This window comes from Aythya ferina (genome assembly GCF_964211825.1).
Source record: "Aythya ferina genome assembly, chromosome: 1".
Taxonomy (NCBI): domain Eukaryota; kingdom Metazoa; phylum Chordata; class Aves; order Anseriformes; family Anatidae; genus Aythya; species Aythya ferina.
This window is the reverse complement of record NC_140296.1, coordinates 75,493,463-75,508,461: the sequence shown is the minus strand read 5'-3', so window position 1 is coordinate 75,508,461 and position 14,999 is coordinate 75,493,463. Positions and strand designations below refer to the sequence as shown.

The 14,999-nt window shown below is 36.9% G+C and overlaps 1 long non-coding RNA gene across 1 annotated transcript; it reads left to right on the top strand.

Moving 5' to 3' along the window:
- The first annotated feature begins 476 nt into the window (after positions 1-476).
- On the top strand, positions 477-8,615 carry LOC311429737. Its single transcript, XR_014688367.1, has 3 exons — positions 477-615; positions 1,734-1,909; positions 8,421-8,615. It is a non-coding gene; the product is annotated as an uncharacterized lncRNA (long non-coding RNA).
- The last annotated feature ends 6,384 nt before the right edge of the window (positions 8,616-14,999 follow it).

The following is a 14,999-nucleotide window of genomic DNA, read 5'->3' as shown; positions in this document are numbered from 1 at the left end:
TAGGTGCCACAGTGCCCCTCAGCAAGAGGTCTGTGATCAATAAGACTCTCTGTTCTTTTTTTGTGGCACTGGTTTTGATGCAGTGCTCCGCACAGCCCTGATCCATATGCTCAGTACTTCCCCCAATCTTGACACACTTTGCAGGGTTGCTTCCTGGGTTCAGACTACTCTCCAGACCCTCAACCTCATCCTTTTCCCGCCTGAGAAGGGAGTCGCCTACAACGATTACCCTTCTATCTTTCTTGGTGGAGGCAGTCTTGAAGCATGAAGCCAACTTCCTCGCCCTAGGCATCCTCCTGGGTAGACCTACTACCCCATCCTTACCCACAGGTCTCCAAAGCTCCAGGCCCTCAAACCTGTTGCGGTCCTGAGAAGGTGGGGCCGGTAGGGGGGCAGGCGTTGCCTGTGAGGTCGGGCAGGGACCTCTTTCCATTCCTCCTCAACTCCCAGGTCCCCTCCCTCTGCCCAACTGTGACAGGGCAGGGGCTCCACCCCCATTTGGGGTGTCTCAGCCCAGTACCTCTCCTTCAGGCCTGACAGGAAGTTGCTCCACCAGTCTATCTCCTGCTCACACTCCCTGATGGCCTTCAACCTCTCCACCAACTAGAACAATTAGTATATTTTTTCCCAATCTATTTATTTTATTTATTTATTTATTTATTTTAAGTAGAGCATATGTTGTTCAGTAGCTGGATTTGAAACGGAAAAATGTCTATTATTAATGCACAATATGTGCTACCACTACAAACTGACTTAAGAAAGTTAAGAAATTCCAAAGGATTCATTAAAATCCATTAGAAACTTGTGTCCATGGTCTTCAATGTAACCTTAAACGGCAGTATGACACCCTTACCATTTGAGAAATTATCATCTGAAAAGTGCTAGAAAGACAAAGACTTTCTCCATCATTACTAAAGAGCCATGGAAATTATACTTTTTGAGAATGAATGAGGTTTATTTTCAACCACTAGGCATCAAACATGGAATTGAACAACATGATTGGTTTCCCAAACCATCAAAGAGTATTCTCAAGAGTCATATAATCAAAAAATTGGTCCCTTCATGCAGCTAGAACAAAAAGATATTCCCTCTTAATCTGTGTATTCCATTGTCAATAGTCTTAAATTTTAGTCTATGTCAAACAAAATTCCTGATTTCAACCTATCCCTAGAGGATTTTGATGTTCTGTTTACTTGATTTACCCAAAGATGAAATTGCATGAAAAAGATCAATCAGAGAAGGAGATGGCAGAAATCCAGGTCTAAATTCTTGCTATGAGAAGAATTCATTGTGGCCTCATCCTCTGACTGCAGATATGATTCTTTTCCAGTCTAAATTTTGAATAACCTTAATTTAAGGATTAGTTAAATCTTATTTTGAATGCTGTTTACTTTGTTGAAATATAATTTGAAATCACTACATTTTCTGAACAGACTAGTTTCTGCCAAACTTCTTCATAAACCTTAATCTTTAAAATCTCTGTAAAAGAAGTTATTTTTAGACTGATTTATCCATAAAACAACATTCTATACTTAAATGTTATAGGATTATGTTTGTACAGTTCATGTGCAATAAGTCATTAAATTTACTAAAAACTGTATACCTTGTCCTTATAAACTGCTGCACAAAGTAGCTCTGAAAATGCAGGCCTGTGAAGGACTGTAACATGAAACCTGCCAATGACAGAGTTGCACAATTTATACAGAAGTGCAAAGATTCTTTTTTATCCACAGGTTGAATATCAAAGTCTCTTGGCTTCTTCATCCAGTCTGAACCCAGAACAATCCTCTACTACTGTTGTCTACATCTATCAAGTGTGTTACTAAATGAAGCCTTCCCAGAGGTTTATAAATATGTGTATGTGTTCCTCTTTATGTGCCTTTGGTGAGGGCTCACCATTTATGAGGAGGTGAGTTTGATGGAAGTTGTCTGTTCCCACCCCCACGTGTACTGAATGTGTACTGTAGATCACATTCAGGTTTATTACTGTTTGCTAAACCTGTGCTGAAAAAGCTTCTGAACTCATTGACAACAGATTTAGTGAAAGGAACTGAATTACAGTCTTAGAGAATCAGAGATGGGAGAATCAGACAGACCAGTAATCAAACTACCTCATTGATGTAACAGAATCAGCAGTACACATTTTAATACCACACGACTTTTGCTATTCTGTTGTGAAATCCAATAAGTGGCTTCATTTGACAGAAAAAAAAATAATACTGTTTAACTTTGACATTTCTGCTGGAAAATGTAAATAAGTTATCGCCTGTATTTCCTTTGAAGAATCATAGAATCATTAAGGTTGGGAGAAACCTTCAAAATCACCTGTTCCAACCATCACCCCAATATCACCCACTAAACTATGTCCCTAAGCACCATCATGTCCAACCTTTCTTTGAACACCCCCAGGGACAGGGACACCACCCATTCCAATGCCTGACTACTCTTTCTGAGAATAAATGTCTCCTAATCTCTAACCTAAACTTCCCCTGGCATAACTTGAGGCCATTCTCTCTGTTCCAATCACTAGTTATCTGCGAGAAGAGGCCAACACCCATCTTCCCACAACTTCATTTCAGGTAGTTGTAGAGAGAAAAACCTGAACAATCATATAACATGTATCTAGGGATATGTAATATAATTTGTATAGTATTCCTCATCTGCACTGCATTAATTAGACATGCATAATATTAGGTGTGAAAAGTGTGCTTTTATTATGGTAAACAACAATAAGGAAATTAAAGTGAACAATAACCTATAACAAAAAATATGAAACAAAGCACATTTAATATGTGATTTCTAGTACAGGGTAGTGAATTATATTTCTAAAAAGTAAAGATAGCTTTTCTTTTGCAGTTCTTTTTTTTTTTCATGCTGTTAATTTTACATTGGAAGACAAATGAACAGATCTGCAAGTAACAATAAATGAACAGAAAACAGTAAACAAATCACAGCATCTATGTCCTTCAAGATTTGCGAGTTATCAAGCCATATGTATTTTCAGAGATTTTTTTTCCCTTGCAACACTACTGCACATCAAGTGTACTTTCTGTTTTTAAAATATAATAGCAAATATGTGATAAATGATAAAGTTCAGGGGAAAGAAAAAATACCAACACTTAAGTTCACCATGGCTCAAATCTAAGGTTTGTATTATTCAAGAGAAGAAAAAAAAAAAAAAAAAAAAAAAAAAAGTGTTAGTTTTAGAATGAAGAAAAAGTCCTCAGAATTTTAATGAAGACCAATGGTAAAATTGTTGAATCATTCAGACCCATGGCATTTTTTCAACAAACCTGGAGGTCCATTTTCTTAATGGACCTGGCAAAGAGCAAATGCAGCACCATGAAGTTCAGAAGAATGAACTTTCAGCTCTTAAAAAAATTAGTGGTTAAGATCCCCTGGGAAACTGTCCTTAGGGACAGAGGAATAGATCAGAGCTGGCAACACTTTAAGGACACTTTCCTTGGAGTACAGGAGCTTTGCATCCCCATGTGTAAGAGTTCAAGCAGGGAAGGCAGAAAATCAACATGGCTGAGCACAGACCTGCTGGTCAAATGGAGGTGTAAGAAAAAGATAGACAGAAAATGGAAGCAAGGACATATGGCCTGGGAAGAGTACAGGGATGCTACTCAGATGTGCAGGAACTGAGCTTGGCAAGGGATGCAAAGAATAACAAGAAGGAAGTCTATAGGTACATCTACATCTGCCAGAAAAGAAAGGCCAAGGAGAGTGTATCCCCCCTCTGATAACAGGGAAGGGAGAACTGGTAACAGCAGACATGGAGAAGGCTGAGGTACTCAGCAATTTCTTTGCCTTCACTGCCAGTGAGGCTCCCCACTTCTTTCAAGTCCCTGAGCCTGTACGCAGTGTCTGGGGGAGCAGAGTCCCTCCCACTGTAAGCAAAGAGCAGGTTTGAGACCACCTGATGAAACTGAACAGCTACAAGCCTATGGGGCCAGATGACATGCATCCCAGGGTCCTGAGGGAATTGGCTGATGCAGTTGCCATGCCTCCCTCCACAATATTTGAAAAGCCCTGGCAGTCAGATGAAGCCCCTGGTGAGTGGAAAGAAAAGTGATTCCTCCCATAGCTCCCATTTTAAAAAAGGGTAGAAAAGAAGATCTGGGGAACTAAAGACTAGAGTGCCTCACCTCTGTGCCTGGCACGATTATGGAACAGATACTACTGGAAGCAATGCCAAGGCACACGTAAGACGAAGATGAGATCCGAGACAGCCAGCATGGCTTCACCAAGGGCAAATCATGCCTGACCAATCTGGTGGCCTTCTATGATGGAGTGACTGCATCAGTTGACAAGGGAAGACCAAACAATGTCATCAACCTGGATGTCTGTAAGGCTTTTGACATGGTCCAACATGACATCCTGATCTCTAAATTGGAGAGATATGGATTTGAAGGATGGAGTATTAGGTGGATAAAGCATTGGCTGGAGGGCCACACCCATAGAGCTGTGGCCAATGGCTCTATGTCCAGGTGGAAGTCGGTGATGAGTAGTGTCCCTCAGGGTCCATCTTGGGACTGGTGCTGTTTAATATCTTTAACAATGACATAGATGATGGGATTGGGTGCACCCTCAGCAAGTTTATGGACAACACCAAGCTGAGTGGTGTGGATGATATCAAAGAAGGAAGAGATGGCATTCAAAGGGACCTGGACAGGCTGGAGAAGTTGGCTCATGTGAACCTAATGAGGTTCAAGAAGTCCAAGTGCAGGGTGCTTCACCTGGGTCGAGGCAATCCCAGACATGAGGACAGACTGGGAGAAGAACTCCTTGAGAGCAGCCCTGTGAAGAAGGACTTGGTGGTTCTGGTGGACAAAACGCTCCACGTGAGCTAGCAGTGTATGCTTGCAGACCAGAAGGCCAACTGCATCCTGGGCTGCATCACAAGAGGTGTGACCAGCAGGTCGAGGTAGGTGATTGTCCCCCTCTACTCATGAGTCCCCTCTTAATCCAGGTCTGCGGGCCCAGAACAAGAAAGATGTGGACCTATTACAGTGGGTTCAGAGGACAGCCATGAAGATGATCAGAGGGCTGGAGCACCTTTCCTATGAAGAGAGACTGAGAGAGCTGAGGATGATCAGCCTGTAGAAGAAAAGGCTCTGAAGATACCTCTTTGTTTCCTTTTGGGTATTAGAGGGCATTTATAAGAAACACAGAGAACAACTTTTTACATTGGCAGATATTGATATGACAAGGGGGAATGGTTTTAAACTAGTAGAGGGGAGATTTTGATTAGATGTTAGGAGGAAATTCTTCACTCAGAGTGTGGTGAGGCATTGGAAGAGGTTGCTCAGAGAAGCTGTGGATGCCCCATCTCTGGAGGTGTTGAAGGCCAGGTTGAATGGACCTTTGAACAACCTGATATAGCGGAAGGTGTCCCTGCCCATGACAGTGGGGTTTGAGCTAGATGATCTTTAGGGGTCCCTTCCAACACAAGCCATAATTCTATGATTATGATTCCATAATATTTGGCTCTATATCAAATAATCAGACATTTTGTAGCTAACCAAGGACATTATGATTTTCTAATGTGAGATTTCAGATTCCTCTTGCGTTCAGTAATATAAGAAATAATTCTTAACTGTCTTAAGCCATCATTTTTCCTGATCTGTACGTCTTTTAAATAGACGTCATCCTAGAGGAAAATATTATGTAACTTACATTTGTAAGCAAACACTCTGTTGTTAACAGAATGCATATTTTCTATCTTCATTTTATTGTACTATTTTTGATATACCTTTGTCACCTTCTGTTACAGAAGTGGAAGAGGTTGTTCTGGAGGCCTTCAAAATCATATAAAATGGCAATGCTTCAAGAAAACAATACTTCAATTTATACTGTTCTATTTCATGCTATTGTCCAGAAAATTTCTATGTTATGGTTCTTGCAATCTCTCCATGAACAAAGAAATAATTATCTTAGTCCCATAGTACTTGTAAATAGGTTCAGATTGTGGTAAATGTGGAAAATTTACTTTAAGCCAAAACTTCTAGTATGAATTTTTGAGATTCAGCTTGAATGCCAGAGGCCTGACCTTTAACACTTCCTAGACCGAAAGAGAAACTATAACAAATATCTGTCAAGAGTTGATGACTCTTCTCTCTGTCATCTTAAGAAAATTAGCAGTATCTGTGCCCTTCCAAGTATAAGGATTATTATAACAGCAAGTTATGTCCAGATGAAGCAACTAAATCTTTAACTAATTAAGAATTAAGCTGTTTCATATTGCTACTTATTTGATTAGCTTTCATTTGGTGAACTCTATCAAGATCTTTCTCCTTCCTCAATTTTCTCATTTTGCAAATTGTACCTTAGAAATAGTCATAAAAAGCTACTTTGATCATCATAAAATTTACAAACTTGAGACTTACCAATTGTTCTTTTAAGTATAAAAAATACATCTGCTTTCAGTCTAGAAGGCTATTAAAGGAATATGGATGACTAAGTGAAGAGGCACTTACACATAGAAGTGCAGCCTTGCCTGAACAAACTGTTGAGGAAATCTGTAAGAAAGCTCCACAATTGGCTTAAAAACATGTGGAAACTAAGTGAATTAAGAAATTTGTATGACTTATGTGCACATCTGAAACAGATAATGTCACTATATTACTGTGGATAATCTATTTTCCTTCTTGTGGGGGTTACATGAAGAGTAGTCTGCCACGTCTAACAGCAACATGACATCAATGCTGGTTTTCTTTCTTTCTTTCTTTTTTATTATTTATTTATTTATTATTTCCTAGGACAGAGTCAAAGAGAAGTAAAAAAAAGTTTTTGTTTGTTTGTTTTTTCTCTCTACAATGCTACACTAAGGGCTACTAAAAGTGATGAAACACTAATGCAGGAAAAATATAATAAATTCTAAAAGCCTTTCATTCAGTTTTGAAAAAGCTAGAGAACACACATGAACACAGTGATTAGTGCAATGTAGAAAATTTATCATAAGATGCAGAATATCAGGAACATGATGTCAAATATTTGCTTTAAGACTACAAAGAAACATCCAGTAAATCGATATCATTTATAAGCAGTTTACTGATAAATCCTGGAAATAAAATGATCTCTCTTCAGCTAAGTCTCTAATCTATGATTACTGTGTCTTCAAAGTAAGTCTTCCATTTTTCCAGGGCATAACTAGGTGCAAGCAAATTTGCAAAGAAGACTGACTCAATTTTGAATGCATAACAGTCTGTTATCATGAATTACATTGCATCTAAACATTGTAAGTCATTATAATTTGACTGCTACTGGGAGAAGGGAATAAACACCAAAAAAAAAGAAAAAAAAAATAGGAGTGAAAGTGATTAAAATATCAAAATAAACTGAAATTGCATGGCACTACTGACAGTTACCACTATAGCTATGGTACTATAGTATTTTTAAGCTTGGATAGCCTCATGTTTTTCAGTGGTTAGTGAATCCATCTAATAATCTTTTTCCTCCAAGTGACAGCTTTCAAGTCTGGTCATCTTCCCTTTTTGCTGACAGTTGTAGCTTTATTTTGTCAGCTTCTAAGGGGAAAGATTTTCCATAAGTGAGAAGCAAAGAGAATGGTTCATATAGTATTGACAAACCAATCAAATGTGTAATAGGACATTTGATCATCATATTTTTCTTGTATACGTAATCATATGTACGCATTTTGGTATCTCAGGAGCTCAGTTCCATAATTACCAATGATTTTCTTTACTGGAGTCCATCCTTTATCTGTAATGTAAAAGTTACATCAACTGCTTTGCACTCATAGATTATAACTCTGTAAAATCCTACAACAATGTTTAATAATATATATATATATATATATATATATAATTATATCAAGACTGACAAGTTATCTAACAGCACAGCCTAAGGTTATGTGCATAACCTTACATGTTATATTCAGTGGCTGGCCAGCTGAAATGCTATTTCTCATTTCCTCTAACTCTCTAGAAAATAGTAAAAAAATACAATAATAGCTATAAAAATTATAGTGACATATTCATAATGTAAACAGACTAATTAGAATTAACAGATTAGTGAAGATGTTTGAAATACTGTTAGTGGATCATTTGCTAACTCTTTTCCTATACTACAGAAACTATGATTTTGTATTTACTTTCCATATTAAAACCATCATCTCAATCCTCTTGATTAATAACAGTAAGTGGCATACTGAAAAGTGTCCTTGAGAATATAATTTAAACCTTCCTTCTAATGTGGCTTCAAAAACAATTGAGAAAAAAAAAATGTTTTCAAAGAAAATACATTGCCACTTTTCGAAAAAGAAAAAAAAAAGTCCATATTTGACAGTCAAATGTCATAAAATATTACAGTTGGCTACAAAAAAAAAAAAAAAAAAAAAAAAAAAAAAAAAAAAAGTCTCTCCAGTGTTCATTCTGTTTTTCTTTGTATTGCAGTGCCCTCCGCAGGTGTAAAAGAGCCTCTGTTTCTCCATACCGTTTTCTTTAGCTCTTGGAGTGGAACATTTCATCAATCAGAGAATGACAGGACTTCTGAAAACCCTGATAACTGCAAAGCTTCGTTTGAATCACAGAAGACCTAGAATATAGAAGAAAGAGGATAAATAAAGTTAATCTATGCTGTAGTGAAAACTTTTGGCCTAGCCTAAATTCTGGAGGTCTTAAGGGTTTTAAACTAGAGGGGAATATGATCTGCATGTTGATATTGTTTTTCTTAAATGAACAGAAGAGAAAAAGTACATCAAGTGCCTCAGGATAATATTTGTTATGAACTATCTATCCCCACTCAGTAGAACATCAGCAATGGAATTTGGAATTTTGTCCAAATGTTTGGACAATACTCTCAGACACATGATCTGACATTCATTTAGTTAATGTGGTCCTTTGAGGATGCAGGAGCTGGGCTCTATGACCCTTTGGGTCCCTTCCAACTCAGATATTCTATGATTCTATAAATAGGTAAAGCCTTGATCACTGACTTTATGTGATTACCATTATATTTCATTACTTATTTTGACAGGTAATGTATGTAACCTCTTTGATAGGACTGAGATAGGGAGCAATAAAGCAAATGACTGAAAAGGCTGAGGAGGTGATGTGAACCATATAAACCCAAATGAGGTCTTGAAGTCATTCAACAGCATCTGTGCTGCCATGATTAGAGTGATTACTGGTCTATCCTAAATTGCACTGTTCAGAGTAGGAAAGTAGGCAAATTTGTGGAAATTGTTCACAAAGTAGTAGCTTCATTATGGCAGCATGTCAAAGAAGGAGACAAAACAAGGAGAATTCATGGGTTTTGATAAGTAACATTTGATTGTTAGTTGTATCATGTTTCCTACTTTGTTAAACTCTGGAAGAGTGCTAAGTGGATGCTTCATAAAATAATTACAACATAATCATGCCAGAAATCACACAGCTCAGCCAGGAAGGGGTGGATACAGTGATTTTGCTCTTTTTGTGGAACGTAGCCTCAACACAGAGATACAAGAGAATCCACAGTACAAATTCATAGAGAGGCTTCCATCTCAGTCTGTAGTCATGGTTCTTTGTCCACACCACTATCACAAGCTTGAAATATGATGGCCAAAACTGCTAAATTAATGCCTTTATGCTGTTGGCTGCACATGAAGATGCTTCTATATAGTCACTAAATAAAATAGGCACTGTTAAGAGAATGGTAATTCAGCTGCAGCTGAAGCTCTCTGTGTGTTATAGATTACAAAAATGAATAAGCAATTTACAAGTACTCTGTGCTAACTTTAAATTGACTAGGTCTTCAGTGCACTTTGAAAGAGTTGAAGAGTGTATTCTAGCTCTAAGGCTTTAATTGAAAACGTTTTCCTTCAATTATATAAATAGTTGTTCCAGTTTACTAATTAGTAGTGGCCGATCAAGATGGCCATTTTATTATTTTTTTTTTTTTTCCCTAATAGTCATTCATATATTCCAGGTTTTGGAATTGATAATATATTCATAAAATTAGGCCACAGAAATTTGATTAAGGAAATGTCATTAAGCAGATTTAGCTCAACCTCAGATTTAGAGATCTAAGCTTACAAGGTGAGGGTTTACAGTGGAATAATGGTGGTAAATATATCTACTGAGATACAGATACACATAAATGTATACATATATACATACATGCACATATCTATGGACCTGTCCTTCAGTTCTGAACTATATAATAACTGCACTAGACTTTATCTTTATCTGGAAAATTAAAATGTCCATGTGGAATTTGATTCTTCTTAATCCTGCTGACAATGACAGATTCACTCAGGATGTATATTGTGGAAATAAAAGAGTATAGTTAAACTGTTTTAGTTTAAAATCATTCCCACTCATCATATTACCATCTGATTGAGAAAAGAATCACTCTCCATCTTTTTTATAAGTCCCCTTTAAGTACTGAAAAGCCACAATGAGGTCACCCCAGAGCCTTCTCTTTAGGCTGAATATCCCCAGCTCTCTCAGCCTTCCTTCCTGGGAGAGGACCATGATCACCTTCATGGCCCTCCTCTGCATCTGCTCTAACAGATCAACATCCTTCTTGTGCTGGGGACCCCAGACCTGGAAACAGTACTCCAAGCACGGCCTCACAAGGTCAGAGCAGAGGGCCTCACTCTGCTGGCCACTCCTCTTTTCATGCAGCCCAGGATGCAGTTGGTCATCTGGGCTGCAATTGTGCACTGCTATCTCACGTTGAGCATTTGTCCACCAGCTTCTAGCTTACATATGGACTCTTACACAAGAATACAAAACCACATTGAAAATAAAATAATAATAATAAAAATATATATAAAAAAAAAGTAAACAAATTAATAGAATGAAAGGTAAAGGCTGGTCTATTAACCTTTCTGTTCAGTGATGAAGAGAGACATAAGATTAGCAAGCAAAACTTACTTTAATTATTTTTTTCATGATTTGTGTCATTAAATTTGATACTTCTTACTGATCAGTAAGGCCTACCTTTGGTCAGATGTGTATAGTGCTAAGTATATGGAAGGAAAGTGTTTAGTAAAAACTGTTGATCAAGACTTCCTCTGCAGTAAGCGGGACAGGAAAGTAAGATATGGCAAGGCAACTGATCCTGTGACAGACATCTAAAAGAGCAATGGCATTGATTATCACCTGCAGATGTCACGTGGAGATGTCCACCTTCCCCTACCTCCCAAAGTAATTCAGAAGGATATATCATAAGTAAAAAGCAAATACTATGTTTTTTCAGTGAAAATTTTGAGAAATAAAAGTGGATTAGTGCACTCTTCTCACACAGTGGTATACAGTAAATATTCAGAGCCTTAACTGCTAAAAAAAATAAATAAATAAATTACTGAATAATCAGAACTAATGGATATACAATTAATCACACTGGGTTTGTGATCCATAACACCATGAGGACAGTGACAATCTGTACACAAAACAGTTAATATTGAAATGACAGTAGACATACATTTTTGCTTATGGAATTGTTCACAGAAAAAATTAAAAGAAGATATTACACTGAAAATTCTTAACCCATAGAAATAAACTGCAATTATAATTTGTTTAAATAGTTTTAAAGGAATTATGTATTGCAAATGCTTATATTATATAACAAAATATATCGGGAATATACAGCAATTTTAATCTGTGTCTCTTGGACAGGAAACAGCCATTAATGAAAATTATTATTATTATTATAAAAATTATGATTATTTATTATTTTTGTTTTTATTATTTTGGCTGACCAGATGTTCCAAAACAAGACAGCTCATGGAAATGAGTGACCAAGGAGTTAGGAAAGAGAAGAGAAAGATTGACTCAGCTTTCAACAGCAGTACAGTTCTCCACAGGTTTTAAGGAAACCTCTAACTATAGCCTTTAGGTTGCAGGGAACTAGATCCAGAGAGCAAGAAGTCTCTCCCAGTTATGTATATTATTGAAAGTACTCAGAAACTGTAGAAACTGAAGACGAATAACTAATCAAAAAAAAAAAAAAAAAAAAAAAAAAAGTTGAGAACAAAATCATAATGAATCTACCCTAGATTAATATCCTTCTCTAATCAGTTAATAAAAATGGACCAGAGGCTATGTTTGAGTTCAGCAAGTATACATTCTTAACCACAGCGCTAATATTTTGTCATGATATTGGAAGTCTTTGAAATTAAATCCTTTAAGGTACGTGTGGGTGAAAGTGAATCACCTTCCCTGTGCCTCACTGAAAATATCCAGCTTAATTTTAGCCTGAGATTATAATCACTTTCAGATCATAAACACTTTCTTAAAGTTCATAATGTTATAAATTAAACTCCAATATAATTTGGTTGTATTTAGTCTTCAGAAGATTGTGAGTGTGTTTCTTAAAGAACTGAAGCAAACAAAAGTAGTGACTTTTACTTCCATATATTTGACTCATGGAGATTTGCTTCTCTACTGGTGCATAAAAATTACAACCCATATTTTCCTTTTCAGAGACAGACAAAAGCTGAGACTATATTCATATCTTAGGCTAACCTCTGCTTCTTGTCTGGTAAACACATATGACATCAACAATGACTTTTAATGCTCAGAGATGGGAGGGTAAGGTGAAACAGCAAAGGTATCTAATATATTATCCAAGACAAATTCTGTAAAGTTCTAAGCTTTTTCTGAAAATCGTTATAAAAAGTTTCATTTGAACAAGATGTATGTACTGCTTTCTTGCATACAAAGAGCTCAAAGGTTGTGTTTTTCCATCAGTTGAGAGAAAAAGAGACACTTACCTACAGTTCTGAATCCTAATAAACCTAAGGAAAAAAAAAAGAAAAAAAAAAAAAAAAAAAAAAAAAAAGCAGCACTTGATGTTCTCCTTCTCACAGATCCCCAGGACAAAACACCAATATTTTTCTGGATTCAGCCCGAAGGCATCTATCTTTCTGATTATGTATCTATCTTTCTGACTGAAAGTACTGAAAATTAATCAAACATTTAAAACGGTGTTTCATTCTAGCTTCATTAATACTGTACATTGAGATCTGGCAGCTCAAAGATAGTAATTGGAGTAAGCAGGACTCTTGGTCTAGAACACTGGAATTTTGGACTGAGTTATGTTCTTAAGAGCTAGAAATATGGTTCCATAATATACTTTGCTTGATTTAATTTAAAATTTTATCTATTTTTTATTCAAAACACTAAAGGAGAGGAAACTGGAACTTCAATAAAGGTTATATAGAGGTACAGGCTTTCAGAGCACACAGGGAGATAGCTCTAAAGTCCTGTTTTTTTGAATAAAACAGCTACTACAGTATAAGATCTAAGTTAGTACAGTATTAGAAGTGTGCAGATACAGATACAATCAGTATCTGACATCAAAAACTGAAATACCTGCTGTTATTTCTGGTGTTGGTTGGCATTCTTAAGGGGGTAATTTTTTCTTATTAAATGTTCGGAACTGAATCCAAATTCTGTTTTGCTTCATGTATGTGTATATATACATATATGATCTTATTTATTTATTTTTGTCTTGCGAAATGTACAGTGTCATTGCAGTTTTCCAGTTCTAAATCATAGAAATTAGGCAGGAAGAGATCAGTTGTACAAAAAAAGGGAAATATAATGGGAAGTATGCCAATCTGAAGTTAAATGCATTCATCCTGAGAATATTATGACCCAGGCTGAACTATTTCAGCAGAAGGCTAAAGTTACAGAAATTTTCCTGGTTTGAGGATATTTGAACTTCACAATCTGAGCCATGCATATGCAAATTTCTTCATCTTGCACAACTCATAATTACAAGGTAATAATTATTTCCCCTTGGATTCATCTTATTTGAAAGCATAAAAATCCAGAAACTGACAAAATATTATCTGTCAATCTTAATTTAAAATTCAATAAATCAGACTCTAAAGAATGATATGCAAAATTATTTTGTAGTAAAAATGCCTGAAGCAAAAAGTACTAAAATTAGTTTTATTAAAAAAAAAAAAAAAAAAAAAAGTAATATACAAGAAGATTATTTCTGCCCTACATCATTACAAGAATGTTAGATTTTTGAAGAATTAACTTGAAGTTTTTGTAGAACAAGGTCTATATGGCTACATGGTGGATTTACAGCATGTTACTATCTGACAGCTTACCCTCCAAAAACTCCCAATCACATGTGTATTATCTGAACATGGACTGTCATAATTAAAGAGTCCCTCATTTTAAAAGCTAATTGAAACAGAAATATGGACCAAGACAACTATGGAATTGTAAACAAACAGCAACTGAAATTTAATTAGATTTTTATCTCACTCCTAACACAGCATCAGTCAGTGTATTCACTGATTTAAACAGAGTGCCATCATAGCCTTTGTCTATGAAGATCCCACCCGGGTTGTAAACAGTACAAGTGTTGCCTTTGTTTTTTCTGCAACATCAGAAGGAATGGGGTTACATCAGGTTGGTGACCAGCCGCTAGTGGGGTTCCACAAGGCTCCATTTTAGGGCCAGTTCCCTTCAAAGTTTTCATAAATTATATGGATGCAATACTTGAATGCGTACCAAGTTTCCAAATGATACTATATTAGGGGGAGCTGTTGACTCCCTCAGACATAGAAAGGAGCCTTGCAGAGAGATCATGACAAATTAAGAGAGCTGGACAATCACCAACCACATGAAATTTAACAAGAGCAAGTGATGGATTTTGCACCTGGGATGGGGCAACCCTAGATATCCAGACTGGGGGACAAGAGGCTGGATAGCAGTCCCAGAGAAAGGGATCTGGGGGGTTCTGGTTGAGCAAACTGAACATGAACCAGCAGCGTGCCCCAGCAGCCAAAAGGGCCAACCATACCCTGGCGTGCATCAGATATGTCATTGGTATCTGGTCAAGGGAAGGGATTGTCCTGCTCTGCTCTGGTGCGGTCTCACCTTGAGTAGTGTGTGCAGTTTTGGGTGCCACGATATAAGAAGGACATGAAACTATTTGAGAGCATCCAAAGGAGGACAACAAAGATAGTGAACCCTAGGAGTACCTTAGAGGGCAAGGCAAGAAAGACATACAAGGAG